The sequence below is a fragment of the Bos grunniens genome, chromosome 26 (assembly GCF_055505025.1).
Source record: "Bos grunniens cultivar Pamir isolate PY7600 chromosome 26, Bosgru_T2T1.0, whole genome shotgun sequence".
Lineage (NCBI taxonomy): Eukaryota > Metazoa > Chordata > Mammalia > Artiodactyla > Bovidae > Bos > Bos grunniens.
The window spans coordinates 390,871-404,936 of record NC_141190.1 but is presented as its reverse complement, the minus strand read 5'-3'; the positions used below and the strand labels follow the sequence as shown (position 1 = coordinate 404,936).

General features: G+C 38.6%; 2 pseudogenes across 1 annotated transcript; both read left to right on the top strand.

Annotated features, from left to right (window-relative positions):
• Window positions 1-6,807, top strand: part of LOC147343920 (putative coiled-coil domain-containing protein 144B) — a 61,666-nt pseudogene extending 54,859 nt beyond the window's left edge.
• Window positions 6,808-7,428: 621 nt separating this feature from the next.
• On the top strand, window positions 7,429-10,329 carry LOC147343919 (ankyrin repeat domain-containing protein 26 pseudogene; annotated as a pseudogene). Its single transcript, XR_015155843.1, has 2 exons — window positions 7,429-7,578; window positions 8,898-10,329. The product of XR_015155843.1 is annotated as an ankyrin repeat domain-containing protein 26 pseudogene (transcript).
• The last annotated feature ends 3,737 nt before the right edge of the window (window positions 10,330-14,066 follow it).

The window sequence follows — 14,066 nt, the reverse complement described above, 5'->3', positions numbered from 1 at the left end:
TACTTTCTCAGCATATTTTGGAAGAGCAGTGTTGAAGCCAGACTTCCTGGGTTTGAATTCTGGGTCTGTTGGTGACATGCTGAGTGGGCTTGGGCAAGTTCCTCAGCCTTTGTGTGCTCCATTTCTTCCTATCCTATCTCCCAGAATGACTGTGGGGATGAAAATGCCTTTAGGACATGTTAGGTGCTTCTGATAATGCATAGCTGATGCATAGGACGTCCTCAAAAAGCTAATATCTTGGTTTTTCAAATGGATTTCTTTCTTAGAAGAACTGAAGGAATACCTCCCAGGTAGGTCGTATTGCCATAAAAGTTAGTTCTTATGGAAAAGAACAGGTGCAAAAAATACTGGTATACTGTTTCCTATTACACAATGCAAGTAACTTTATGTTTTTCCTTTTCTTTAGATCTAACTTTAATACTTTATTAGTATTACTGATATATTTTCTGTGTCCTTTAATGCTGCTCTTATTTATTTCTGCATCCTTTATAGACAATTACTTGCCAATGGAAAAAGTTTATATAAAAAAGAAAAAGTTTAGGTATTGTTTGTATTTTGAATATTTAATATTAGCCTGAAAAGAATCATTTGTTCTTTTAGGCCTGCAAGGAAAACACCATATGAAAAGAAGAAGGTATAGTAAAAAAAAAAAAATGAACTTTCAAAAATATTATCCTTATCGAAAATACTTTGTCAAAGGAATAGTGCTAAAATAGAAAATCTTCCTTTGTTGTAGAGAAGTTTACTTTGAACACATCATTTAGAAACACTGTTGATAAAGTTATCCTTTTGATAAAAATCTCTTCTTTTAAGAAATGTCTGTTTTTGTTTTGATACAGAGATTTATCACTTCTGTACACTTGGTGTATTTATATATATTTTAAGGACATTGTGAAAGAGTATTGTTTACGTGTAGGTCAAAGAACTAATTAATTATGTGAATGAACTGGATGACTTAACTCAGTCGTCCGAGACTGTTTCTGAGGATGGTGACGTGCTTTACTCTAGGAATTCCACGTTGCAAGTAGAACCTCACAACGTGGGGTATAAAGGTAGGACTGCAATGTAAATGTTAACGAAAAGCCTGTCTGTGTATAGAGGAGTGATATATGCACACCTTGTCAGTACTGCTCTAGAGCCAGTGATATGCTACAGTGCCGTGCATCTCAGAAGTTTGTTTTGCCTTAAAAGGACATGAAAGTGAGTGTATACTCTGAGCCACAGGCCTATGATACTCTCACTCACTGTACCTTCTGTTGACTCTTCTTTCCTGTGCCTTCACCCATGGTCAGGTCAGCATCATTTTCCTCCTAGAGTAACTGAAATAATCTCAGGACTTCTTTTCCTGCCACTCCACCTGGCAGAACCTCAGTCTGCACAGCAACTGTAATTATTGCCTATTTTTAAGCATTTAGGTCCCATCATGCTACCCCCTTGCTTCAAGCCCAACTGTTGCCTCTCTTTGCTGTGTGGTTAAAGGTCACAATTGTGTGGTTCCATCTGGTTTTAGTTTTCACCCTTCTTTCTACATGAATTCTAGAATCAGCTTGTCAATTCCCTAAAATGTCTTCTGGTCTTAACTTTTTCATTTTCCTTCAGTTCAGAATACTTTGTACTTTCTCTTTTCATTACCTCTTTGATCCAAGGGTTATTTAGACCCATGTGATTTAGTTTCCAAATATTGAGAGTTTTCCAGAGATCCTTCTGTGCTCTTGCTTCTCGTGATTCATTAGGTGCATCCAGAGGGGCTCTGGGGCTAGGGCTGATGATTTCCTGCCTTGGAGGCAAGACCTTGCTGACTACCCTGTTAATTCTGCTGATACCTAGGAATTTTCCAGCCTGGCTCATGAGAATAGACAGAATTCCTGGGACTGAGTGAGCACCAGTCACAGGTTCCTATAGTCTTTTCAGATGGTTTCTCCCTGGTCTCAGGTGGTTTCTCCCAGATGGTTTCTGTTTGTTCATCTGCTGAATACCCGAGGGGCTCCTGAGATCCCCAGGGTCCTTTTTCTCTCTGTTCCACTCTCTCCTCTCCACAGTTCTGATCTGTGATCTCTGCCCACTTTGGTTCACCAGACTGTCAGCTTCATCACCTCCTGTCAGGGAGTCTGGCTAACTCAGCTTCCATTCCTTCTCCCTGTGTTGGGGCCTGAGAATTCTCTCAAGGCAGTGAGCTGGGGCATTCCTTAGGCTAACCTCATGTGTTTCCAGGATCATTGTCTTTCATTCCCTGAAGTCCTTTGTCATGAAAACCATCGTTTAATGTATTTTGTCCGCATTGTTTTTGCTCACTCCACTCAGGAAGGTAAGTCAGTAGCTGTTCACTCCGTCTTGGTTAAAAACATAATGACAGCTGGAGACTGTCCACAGAGTTGTTCTTCCTACTCTACTTACTACTTCCTGCTCATCCTTCATTTCTCAGTGTGACATCTCTTCCCCAGGGAAATCTTTCCTGGACCCAGTCTATGTCAAGTTCTGTTATGTGATCATAGAACTCTCTTTTCTTAGACTATCTATCTGAGTTCATAATTATTTTATTTGTCCTTGTCTCCTACTAGACTTCAAGCTAAACAAGACCCAGGGGCATCTGTTTTATTTGCAGAACTTAGAATAATGTCTTCCACATTATAGACCCTTAATGTCTGTTCAGTGCGTGGATGAGTGAACATGAAAGGCAAAGTCCTTTATACTCAAAAATTACTCACATAAGTTTTTTTGTTTGTTTCTATCTTTGTTTTCTTCATCATGCAGATTCTGTTAGCTTGTTGAAAATTCAGGATACAATTCTTTCACATGAAAGATTAGTAGATTTTGAGGTACCATTTCACACCAGTCAGAATGGCTGCAATCCAAAAGTCTACAAATAATAAATGCTGGAGAGGGTGTGGAGAAAAGGGAACCCTTTTACACTGTTGGTGGGAATGCAAACTAGTACAGCCACTATGGAGAACAGTGTGGAGATTCCTTAAAAAACTGGAAATAGAACTGCCTTATGATCCAGCAACCCCACTGCTGGGCATACACACTGAGGAAACCAGAAGGGAAAGAGACACGTGTACCCCAATGTTCATCGCAGCACTGTTTATAATAGCCAAGACATGGAAGCAACCTAGATGTCCATCAGCAGATGAATGGATAAGAAAGCTGTGGTACATATACACAATGGAGTATTACTCAGCCATTAAAAAGAATACATTTGAATCAGTTCTAATGAGGTGGATGAAACTGGAGCCTATTATACAGAGTGAAGTAAGCCAGAAGGAAAAACATAAATACAGTATACTAACGCATATATATGGAATTTAGAAACATGGTAACAATAACCCGGTGTACGAGACAGCAAAAGAGACACTGATGTATAGAACAGTCTTATGGACTCAGTGGGAGAGGGAGAGGGTGGGAGGATTTGGGAGAATGGCAATGAAACATGTAAAATATCATGTAGAAAACGAGTTGCCAGTCCAGGTTCGATGCATGATGCTGGATGCTTGGGGCTGGTGCACTGGGACGGCCCAGAGGGATGGTATGGGGAGGGAGGAGGGAGGAGGGTTCGGGATGGGGAACACATGTATACCTGTGGCGGATTCATTTTGATATTTGGCAAAACTAATACAATTATGTAAAGTTTAAAAATAAAATAAAATTAGAGAAAAAAAAAAAAAGAAAGATTAGTAGATTTTCAAAGAAGCCAAAGAAGCCACTGTGAACTACTTAGAGGAGAATTTTACAGAATGAAAAGTAAGGTTCATGGGCTACAAAAAGAGCTGTCAGAAACCAAAGAAGTGAAATCACAGTTAGAGCATCAGAAAGTGGAGTGGGAACGAGAGCTCAGCAGCTTAAGACACTATACACCTCACCTTTAAGGAAATATTTGAACTATTGTTTCCTTTAATTCTGTAGAGACATAGACGTGTCATAAGGACTAACTTATCCTCTAGGATTTTACAGAGGAGAAAGTGTTACTAGTATTTTGGAGTGTGAAATTCTTAGAAATAATATAGCAGGTTCTTAACAGTGAATGCTTCTAATAACTTAATGTATATTTTTCCAAATCATCATTTTCATGAGCATACAGAAGTCCACCATAATGGAAACCCCATTAAATATTTACTGAAGCAACAGTTAGAACTGGACATGGAACGACAGACTGGCTCCAAATAGGAAAAGGAGTATGTCAAGATTGTATATTGTCACCCTGCTTATTTAACTTCTATGCAGAGTACATCATGAGAAATGCTCGGCTGGAAGAAACACAAGCTGGAATCAAGATTGCCAGGAGAAATATCAATAACCTCAGATATGCAGATGACACCACCCTTATGGCAGAAAGTGAAGAGGAACTAAAAAGCCTCTTTATGAAGGTGAAAGAAGAGAGTGAAAAAGTTGGCTTAAAACTCAACGTTCAGAAAATGAAGATCATGGCATCTGTTCCCATCACATCATGGGAAATAGATGGAGAAACAGTGTCAGACTTTACTTTTTTGGGCTAAAAAATCACTGCAGATGGTGACTGCAGCCATGAAATTAAAAGACATTTACTCCTTGGAAGAAAAGTTATGACCAACCTACATAGCATATTCAAAAGCATAGACTTTACTTTGCCAACAAAGGTCTGTCTAGTCAAGGCTATGGTTTTTCCAGTGGTCACGTATGGATATGAGAGTTGGACTGTGAAGAAAGCTGAGCAACGAAGAATTGATGCTTTTGAACTGCAGTGTTGGAGAAGACTCTTGCGTGTCCCTTGGACTGCAAGGAGATCCAACCAGTCCATTCTGAAAGAGATCAGCCCTGGGATTTCTTTGGAAGGAATGATGCTTAAGCTGAAACTCCAGTACTTTGGCCACCTCATGCAAAGAGTTGACTCATTGGAAAAGACTCTGATGCTGGGAGGGATTGGAGGCAGGAGGAGAAGGGGATGACAGAGGATAAGATGGCTGGATGGCATCACTGACTTGATGGACGTGAGTCTGTGTGAACTCCGGGAGTTGGTGATGGACAGGAAGGCCTGGCGTGCTGTGATTCATGGGGTAGCAAAGAGTCGGACACGACTGAGCAACTGAACTGTACTGAACTGAAATTGACTTCCAATTGTTTTTCACTTTTCTGTATTCTATTTAATACTGCAAGGAACACCTTTTCTATAAATTCATTTCTACCTTTCTAATTATTTTAAATACATTTTCTTTAATAATATCATATAATGTGGTCAAAGTATGAGAACTTAAAAGTGGTCTGTAATCTATATTTCTAAACTATTCTTAGTTTATATTACTTTACATTCCCATTATGAAGTAGCCATTTTTCTCAAGAGAAAATGAAAACAAAATTTATGCAGTTTTTTTCTTAACCCTCTGTCTGAAAACAGTGACCATTATTAAGTGTTTTTCATTGTATTCCCCTCACATTTACTATTTTAAACATTGTGAAGAGGGAACGAAATTTATTACAGCAGTGAATAATCTCATGATTTTCTAAGAAGAGTTTTAAATTTTTCAGATTCACCTTAAAGCAAGAAGAAGAGAATAGAAGAAATGCCTAGATGTTATATGAAAAAATGAGGGAGCATTTAACAAGAAAAGAAGACCAATATAGTAAATAAGTTGAAGTAAAACAGCACCTAGAACTCACTTTCCAAGCAGTAGAAGTGATAGTGAAGACTGAGAGAAATAATCTGAATCAGGTAGAGTAATCTTTGGTAAAAATTTCAAATTTCTAACACGATTTTATCAATATTATTTATAATATCCACTTTTTAAAAAATACCATTTATTTAGTGTCATTTTGTTTAGTGTTTTAGGAAATTTTAGGTTAATTGTTAAAAAGAAAAGAAAAGAAATTCAAAGTTCCCAAAGTAACAAGGCCGGAAATAAGAATTGTATGATCCTGACATGCTGGGTGCACTTTTTCGAGCAGAGGGAGGGAGAGGTCACATCAGTAGCTCACACAATAGATCCTGAGAAACCACAGGGTTGAGAATGGTGTAGAAACTGGAGGTTAAGCTCTCAGCCCACCTCAGGCAACCAATCCTTCAGCCTTGATGGAACATTCGTGAGTGAATAGGTCTAGAAGAGAAGGGGTGCTGGGAGGGACCATCCTGCCTAATTTTACACCGAGTTGCCTCTGGCCTTCAGTCTGGCAGGTGGCTGAGGGTCGTGGACCCCCCTCCCTCTGTGCCCATGAGCCCTCCAGTCCACCTGCCCCATGAACAGCTCAGAGCTGGCTCCAGCTTTCCCAGCTGCATTCTCCCTTACAGCAGAGTCCTCAAGGACAGGTGTTAACTGGCGTCCTCGAGAGGTGCAGGAATTTTTTTCCCAGCAGTTGGTAGAAACCAGACAATTTTGAAGTTGATTGTCCTTCCTTCTGCAGAGTTCTTGAGTGGCATCTCACAGCAGAGGAATTTGCTCCCACACCTGATGTCCCTCTCAAACATGGACTGGGTCCCATCCCTGAGGTCCTAGCAGCAGATCCCCCACAATGAAAAGCTCTCAGGAAGAGCTCGGGAAAGTAGTATTTGTAATTCAAATCCATTTGTCTAGAGCAGTTAGGTGGTCACATACGATGGCCTCATCCAAGGAGAGGCCTTTAATATTTTCCATAGGAATCGATCTCAAATCTTTTGTGACTATCTCGGAGGAGCCAGCACCCTGATTGTGGTTTAGGCAAGGAGGACCATGTGTGGTCCACCATCGACTGCGCTACCTGACCAAGTCCCTCTGCTCTGGAGTGAACGTGTCAGTCACTCCATGCATGTCGTCACCTTCAGTGTCTGAATCAGAGTCCATTCTTGGCTCCACTGTCATTCTTTAACCAATACCCTGTCAACAACCTTTTCACATCATTTACTGTTTTTTTGTAAAAACTGCGACATCAGTTGTAAAAACACTTTTGAACACTTTAAAAAGTTGTTTATTTAGAATAAACTTATAAAAGTGCCTCCCCCGCACCAAGGGGTAGGGGGAGGGGGGAAACAACAAAACTCTTGCAACAAATATCTTGCAATTAAAGATATTCTGGGTTTTGGTAATGATTTCACTTCCTCGATTGATCATTCGGTTAGTTTATCACTTCCCCTAATGGTAAGGAGGAAACTATAGGCTGTTCAGAGACCACATTTTGGATGTGATTCTTCTACTTGTGAGAAAATGAGCACTCTGCCCTGTGAGTGTCCTATTTCAGTACAATGAACTTTTCAAAATAGTGATAGATATGGCATAATATATATTTAGTGATAGTTATTAAGTGCTTTTCATCATATTTTCCCCATCTTACTATTTTAAACATGATGGAGAGATAATGAAAGTTATTGCAGCAGCAAATAATCTCATAGTTTTCTAAGAACTTTCTAAATTTTAGCTTATTTACCATTAGTGTATGTACCATGAATGAAGTAGGAAGCTTATTTTGTATTGATATGTTTGTACTAGAGACATGTGGTTTGATGTAAGAAGACTAGTAGAGTCCAAAGACCTGGCGAAAAGGCTGCAGCTTACTCATATTTTTAACATTTTCCTTTCCAGAATCATTACAGCTAATGAGTTAATTAATGTTTGTAGAAGTGTCTACTACAGTTGTCAATTGGTATAATTCTTGTAACTGCCTATTAAAATGTTAGAAGGTAACATATTCTCAAGCAAAAACTTTTTGTACAAAATTTAGTCTATTTATACAGAGTTAAGAGTCTTACTGTGAAGTAGATATATAGGAGGTATCAAATGCAGTGTTATAAACCTAGAAAGTTGTGTTGTTTATTGAATTATAGTTAACAATATTCTGTTAGTTTCAGGTATACAGCACAGTGATTCAGATATATATGTATATGTGTGTGTATTTTATATAAATGGGGCTTCCCTGCTGGCTCAGACTGTTATGAATCTGCCTGCAATGCAGAAGACCTGGGTTCAGTCCTTGGATTGGGAAGATCCCCTGGAGAAGGTGGAGAAGGCAATGACACCCCACTCCAGTACTCTTGCCTGGAAAATCCCATGGGCAGAGGAGCCTGGTAGGCTGCAGTCCATGGGGTCGCTGAGAGTCAGACACTGAGTGACTTCACTTTCACTGTTCACTTTCATGCATTGGAAAAGGAAATGGCAACCCACTCCGGTGTTCTTGCCTGGAGAATCCCAGGGACAGTGGAGCCTGTTGGGCTCCAGTCTATGGGGTCGCACAGAGTTGGACACGACTGAAGCGACTTAGCAGCAGTAGCAGCAGCAGCCTGGAGAAGGAAATGGCTGCCCATTCCAGTTTTCTTGCCTGGGAAATTCCATGGACAGAGGAGCTTGGCAGGCTATAGTCTATGGGGTCCCAAAGAGTTGGACATGACTGAGTGACTAATACACATACACACTCACTCACATGTACACACATATTCCGTTTCAGATTCTTCTTGCAGAATATTAGGTGTAGTTCCTTATGTTGTATAGTAGATCTCTGTTGGTTATTTTATATCTACTCATGTGTATATGTTAATCCCAACATCCTTGCTGCAAATAGCATTATTTCATTCTTTTTTATGGATTACTAGTTTTCCATTATATAAATATTCCACATCAGATGCAATTTTTAAGTGTAGTCACATCTATGAATCTTTTATTTTAAGCCTTTGGATTTGTTATAGTTCAGAGAGAAGGCTTTTCAGTTCTGAGCTTCTTGAAAAATCTCTTGGTATTTCTTTTTGATTTTCATGGATTCATTGTCTTACATTAAATTTTTGAACCTTTGGGAATTCCTGCTTGTATAAAGTCTGAGGATTGAATTGAACCTTATTTTTTCCTGTTGGAGACACACTTGGGGCAGTCTTTTCATTGTATAAACATACAAGTTAGTCTTTCATTTCAGAAGAAATCATGGAATGTCACTTTACTGAGTACTAGCTAAACATCTCCTTTTTTTTCACTTAGGTTTATGATAGTTGTGAAGAAACAAAAGACCTGTTGCACAAAAAGCACATGCTGCAGGAGGAAATTGCCATGCTAAGACTGGAGATAGATGCACTGAAAAATCAGCACCTGGAAAAGGAAGAGAACTATTTTGAGGACATTGAAATTCTCAAAGTAAAGAATGATGATCCTCAAAAGGCAATAAAACTGAATGAGGAAACGTTAACAAAGACTATATCCCACTACACAGGCCAGCTTAATGCTCTGACAGCTGAGAATACAATGATAAACTCTAAGCTGGAGAACAAAAAAGAAAGTAAATAAAGACCGGAACAGAAGTGAAATCCTACTGTTCTAGACTGGCTGCTGCCTTACATGATCATGATCAAGGTCAGACGTCAAAAAGAGATCTGGAACTTGCCTTCCAGAGAGCAAGAGATGAGTGGTTATGCTTGCAGGACAAAATGAAGTATGATGTGGCTAATCTAAAAGATAACAGCGAGATGCTTTCCCAGCAACTATCTACAGTGGAAAGTATCTTCAATAAGCTGAAAATCAAGCTGCATCACACGAGAGATGATCTTAGAGAAAAGACTTTGATGTTAGAACGTGTCCAGAGAGATCTAAGTCAATCAGAGTGTCAAAAGCAGGAAATTGAACACATGCATCAGAATGAACAAGGCAAAGTGAATACATGCCTTGGAAAGCAGGAATCCTTAGAGGAGAGATTATCTCAACTCCAGAGTGAAAACATGTTGCTCCGACAGCAACTGGGTAATGCACAAAACAGAGCCAACAGTAAAGTGAAGACGGTCATTAGCATCCAAGACCAGTTTCAGCAGATCGTGAGAAAACTTCAGGCCGAATATGAGAAACAAGGTCTGCTGCTGGAGAAAAGAAACAATGAGTTAATCAAGGAATATAATCATTTAAAAGAGAGAATGTATTGGTATGAAAATGAGAAAGCAGAAGGAAAAGTGAGCATCCAGAAGGAGAAATAATTCTCAGACTTCCTGAAAGAAAGTTAAAAGTGATTCTTGATTCTGGCTAAATGTTGAATGTGCTGTTGCTGCTAAGTTGCTTCAGTTGTGTCCGACTCTGTGCGACCCCATAGATGGCAGCCCACCAGGCTCCCCCGTCCCTGGGATTCTCCAGGCAAGATCACTGGAGTGGGTTGCCATTTCCTTCTCCAATGCATGAAAGTGGAAAGTGAAAGTAGGAAGTCATTTGGTCATGTCCAACTCTCAGCGACCCCGTGCACTGCAGCCCACCAGGCTCCTCCGTCCATGGGATTTTCCAGGCAAGAGTACTGGAGTAGGGTGCCATTGCCTTCTCCAAATTTGAATCTAGTTGAATATAAAAAATACACAGGCTGTGAATCTATGGTCTCTAAACCAGCCTAAAAGCATACCTTGTATCTAGCAAATAAAAATTAGACCGAAGAAATCCTTTACTTTGAGTAGGGACATTGTGTCATTTATGAAATGTTAAGAGATTTAGTTCTATATTGTTAACATAGACAGGTGCTATTAATTTACTCTTTATTAAGGTAATAATTTTAATCTTTATGTTACCACATTTCAGTATCATGACGAAGCAGATAAATGAAATGCTCAAACCTGAAATGAATATTTCGAAATGAAGCTTCAGTTACCTGGATTATCTTGATCATCAATTCCAGGTTTCCCAGAGGCTGTATTTTATATATCGTACTTTGGCTTCAGTAGCTTGTCATAGCTTTTTGTTATATTTGTCGGTACAATTTTATTTTTATTCATGTCAATTTGAGTTAATATGGGAAACATTTTAGCCTTGAATCATTTGTTCTTAAAGCCTCTCAACTCTTCAAATGCAGTTACTTATCATTAAGTCATAATTTGGGACTCAGGTGGTGAGCTTTAGCAAAACTATTATTGATTTAAACTTCCCACTGCTATTTATGATTTACTTAACATTTTTACAAACAATTTGCTCATAATTCTCATTTTAAGTATCAATTACTATCATTTGAATACAAGCTTGTCCTCTAAAAATGAAGGATGGCAGGATTTGTGAGCAGCAAGAATGGAGTGAGTCAGGGAGAAGGTTGTAAGAGCTGTGGTCTGGAGTCAGGTAGAGGCCAGGTTATCGAGGCTCCTTGAAGGCCATGGGAGCAACCTCATTTTTTAAATTGCATTTTTCTTTTATATTAGAATATGGTTGATTTACAATTTTGTTGTTAGTTTCATATGTACAGCAAGTTGATTCAGTTATTTGTACACTATATCCATTATTTTTCAGTTCCTTTTCCCAGGTAGGTGACTACAGAATATTGAGTAGAGCAGTTAGCCAAGGGCAAAGGTGGGGAGGAGGGATGAATTAGGAGTTTGGGATTAATGTAGACACACTACTGGATATAAAACAGATAAGCCACAAGGGAATGATGTCATTTTTCTGCTGAGGTAGGGATCTATTGGAAAGATCTGAGCACTGGTTGGAATATGTGAAAATCTCTGAGTTAATCAAAGCTTCTAATAAAAAAGGAAAGGAAAATGTTTCCATACTGTTTCCACAGTGTGGAATTTTCCATCACTTTCCCCACCTACACACTCATTTCTTTCTAGACGTGAGGTGGTGAAGCTCTGCAGATTTATTGGGAGGGGCAGGGTGTGGATAGTGGGACCACATCCTTTGTCTGAGTAACTTAATATCAGGAAGGCTGGAGGATGGCCACTTCTGTGTCTATAGCCAGAGTCAGTGAGGAGGAAAACAAAGGTGATTGCTGTCTGTGGTGATAGTTTTCAAAGTGCATATGTTGGAGTTTCTATTATTAACATAACATAATAGTAAAGTGATTTGATAAACTCACTGACAAAGCATCTTATTAGGCAGTTGTGAGACAACTTCAACAAGAACTGGATGACTCTGTAAAAAAGCAGTCTATGTCAGAGACTTCACTGAAAGTCATGTCATGTTATTGTGCTAAGTTAGAAGCTGAGGTACAGGATTTGAAGAACAATTGTAAACTACTACAACTATGTCAACTCATAAGTCAGGTATGTATGAAATTGAACATGCTAACAGTTAATATGTAGGATAGAGTATTTAGAACACTCATTTTCATTGTCAGTTTTCTTCTGTATTTTTGTTACAAGTAACTTATTACAATTTTCTTATCTTTATAATGCACTCATTCCTTAAACTCTGACTTTCATCCTACCATTTGCATTATATTACTTTTTCCTTATATTATTTACCCTTAGGAAACTTGAGAATTGTGTCTCATTATTCACACAAGTTGAGAGCCTTTTTTTTTTTCCTTTGAAACAATACTTTTTAAAGTGATAGCTGTATTACCATGATATGGCAATCCAGATTAAAATCAGAGGATAATATTAGTTTAATGGAACATTCAGAAAATTATCATTTCTCATCTTTCCTTTTGTAAATTGCTGTAGAGTTCTGTATACATTTATTTCATGGATTTCAGAATAATGTGTGCAGAAAGGGTCTTATACAAACCAGTTGAAGTTTAGGCATTGCCTTCTTTCCTTTTCATTTTAAGTATATTGTAAAAGCATAAATGTACTCAGATGGTGTAGAATACGTACATCCAAACTAGAGAATTAAAAAGATTATCTGGATCCTGCCATTGGATTTTTTTTAAAGCTATTGAGATATAATTGACATATCATAGAATTCACCTACTCAACATGTGTATTTCAGTATCTCTTAGTCTAGAGATGTGTAACCGGTGACTACAGTCAATTTTAGAGCATTTCCATCACCCCCTAAAAGAAACCCTGCATCCCTTAGCCACCACCCATGGCCTCCCATCTCCCTCAGCCCCAGGTAACCCCCAGTCTAATATCTGTCTCTGTAGACATGCATGTCCTCAGTATTTTATATAAATGGAATCATGCTGTATTCTCCTTTGGGATTAACTTTGCTCATTTGATGTCATGTTTTCACAGTTCATCCATGTGATAACACGTATCAGTTCTTCCATTTCTGTGTGTTGTCAACAGTAAGCTAAGCCATGTATCCATCATCACTTGATGGAGCTTTGGGTTGTTTCCGCTTTGGGTTTATTAATAATGCTATTGTGAACATTGATTTCCATGATTCTGTGTGCACATGTTTTTATTTCCCTGTGGTTGGATCTTATCCTCAAAGTTAGCTGGCTGATTTCACCTTTTCTTGGCCCTTGCTCAGACTGTCCTTTCTGTCTTTACAGTTTCTTTTCCTCTTGGGTAGTCCTTCATTATTTCAGACCTGGCACGCGGTCTCTCCTCCTTCAAGGAGCTTTCGTGACTATTCAGCTCTTTGAGCCTTTTCACATCAGCGCTTGTTTCCTAGTCTCTGAGGAACAGTTTAGCCCCTAATTTTACACTGTGGACATGTCTTCCAAGACAGGGAATCTTGGCTAAGTATACATTGGTGTAACAGGGAATATTTATTGATATGCACAGCACTTGTCTTGCATAAATGGACAGTAAGAAAGGATTACAAGAATGAGGCATTTTTTGTTGTTGCTTTACAGAAAAACATGTGGATCATCTCTGTTAACTGTTAGGAAATGAGATTTCTTTAATTTGAAAGTAATTCTCTTTGGAAAGCAATTCAAATTAACAAAAAGTCTTTGTACTTCAGAAAAAGGCTTATGGGATTAGAATCCATATTTTCAAGATTTATTAATTAGAGTCTTATTCTCACAGTCTTCTTTTGAGAGGAACTTATTAACTAAGCCCTAGATAACTCAACACAGTATCCTTCAAACTTCTTTAAAATCCTGGGACATTAAGATGGGGGGAGGAATAAGAGACATTCCACTAAGAGGTGACTTGTAGTCATTTTATGAAGAAAGATAGAAAAACGTTATTGTAGAACAATAAAATAGTGTAAAATAAAGTGCAATTGTTGTGTGACAAAGATGACAGTGAAGAATATATTTTGTGACACTTGGTGGTTTGAACTTCTTTCTTGATTCTCTGAGTAATCTCTGGTCCTACATTCTACAATACAGATACCATCATATTTATTTGATCCTGGGTTTGATTTAGGCTGTGCTCAGTCCACTTTCTTCACTAGCAAACAGTAACCTTTTATTCTTGAAGACTGCTGATTTTCCAGCAGAGCTGGAAACTGCATCTTCAAAATATCTGCACCTGGTTGCAAAAAATCAAGTTTTTCAACAGGAGTTATTATCTA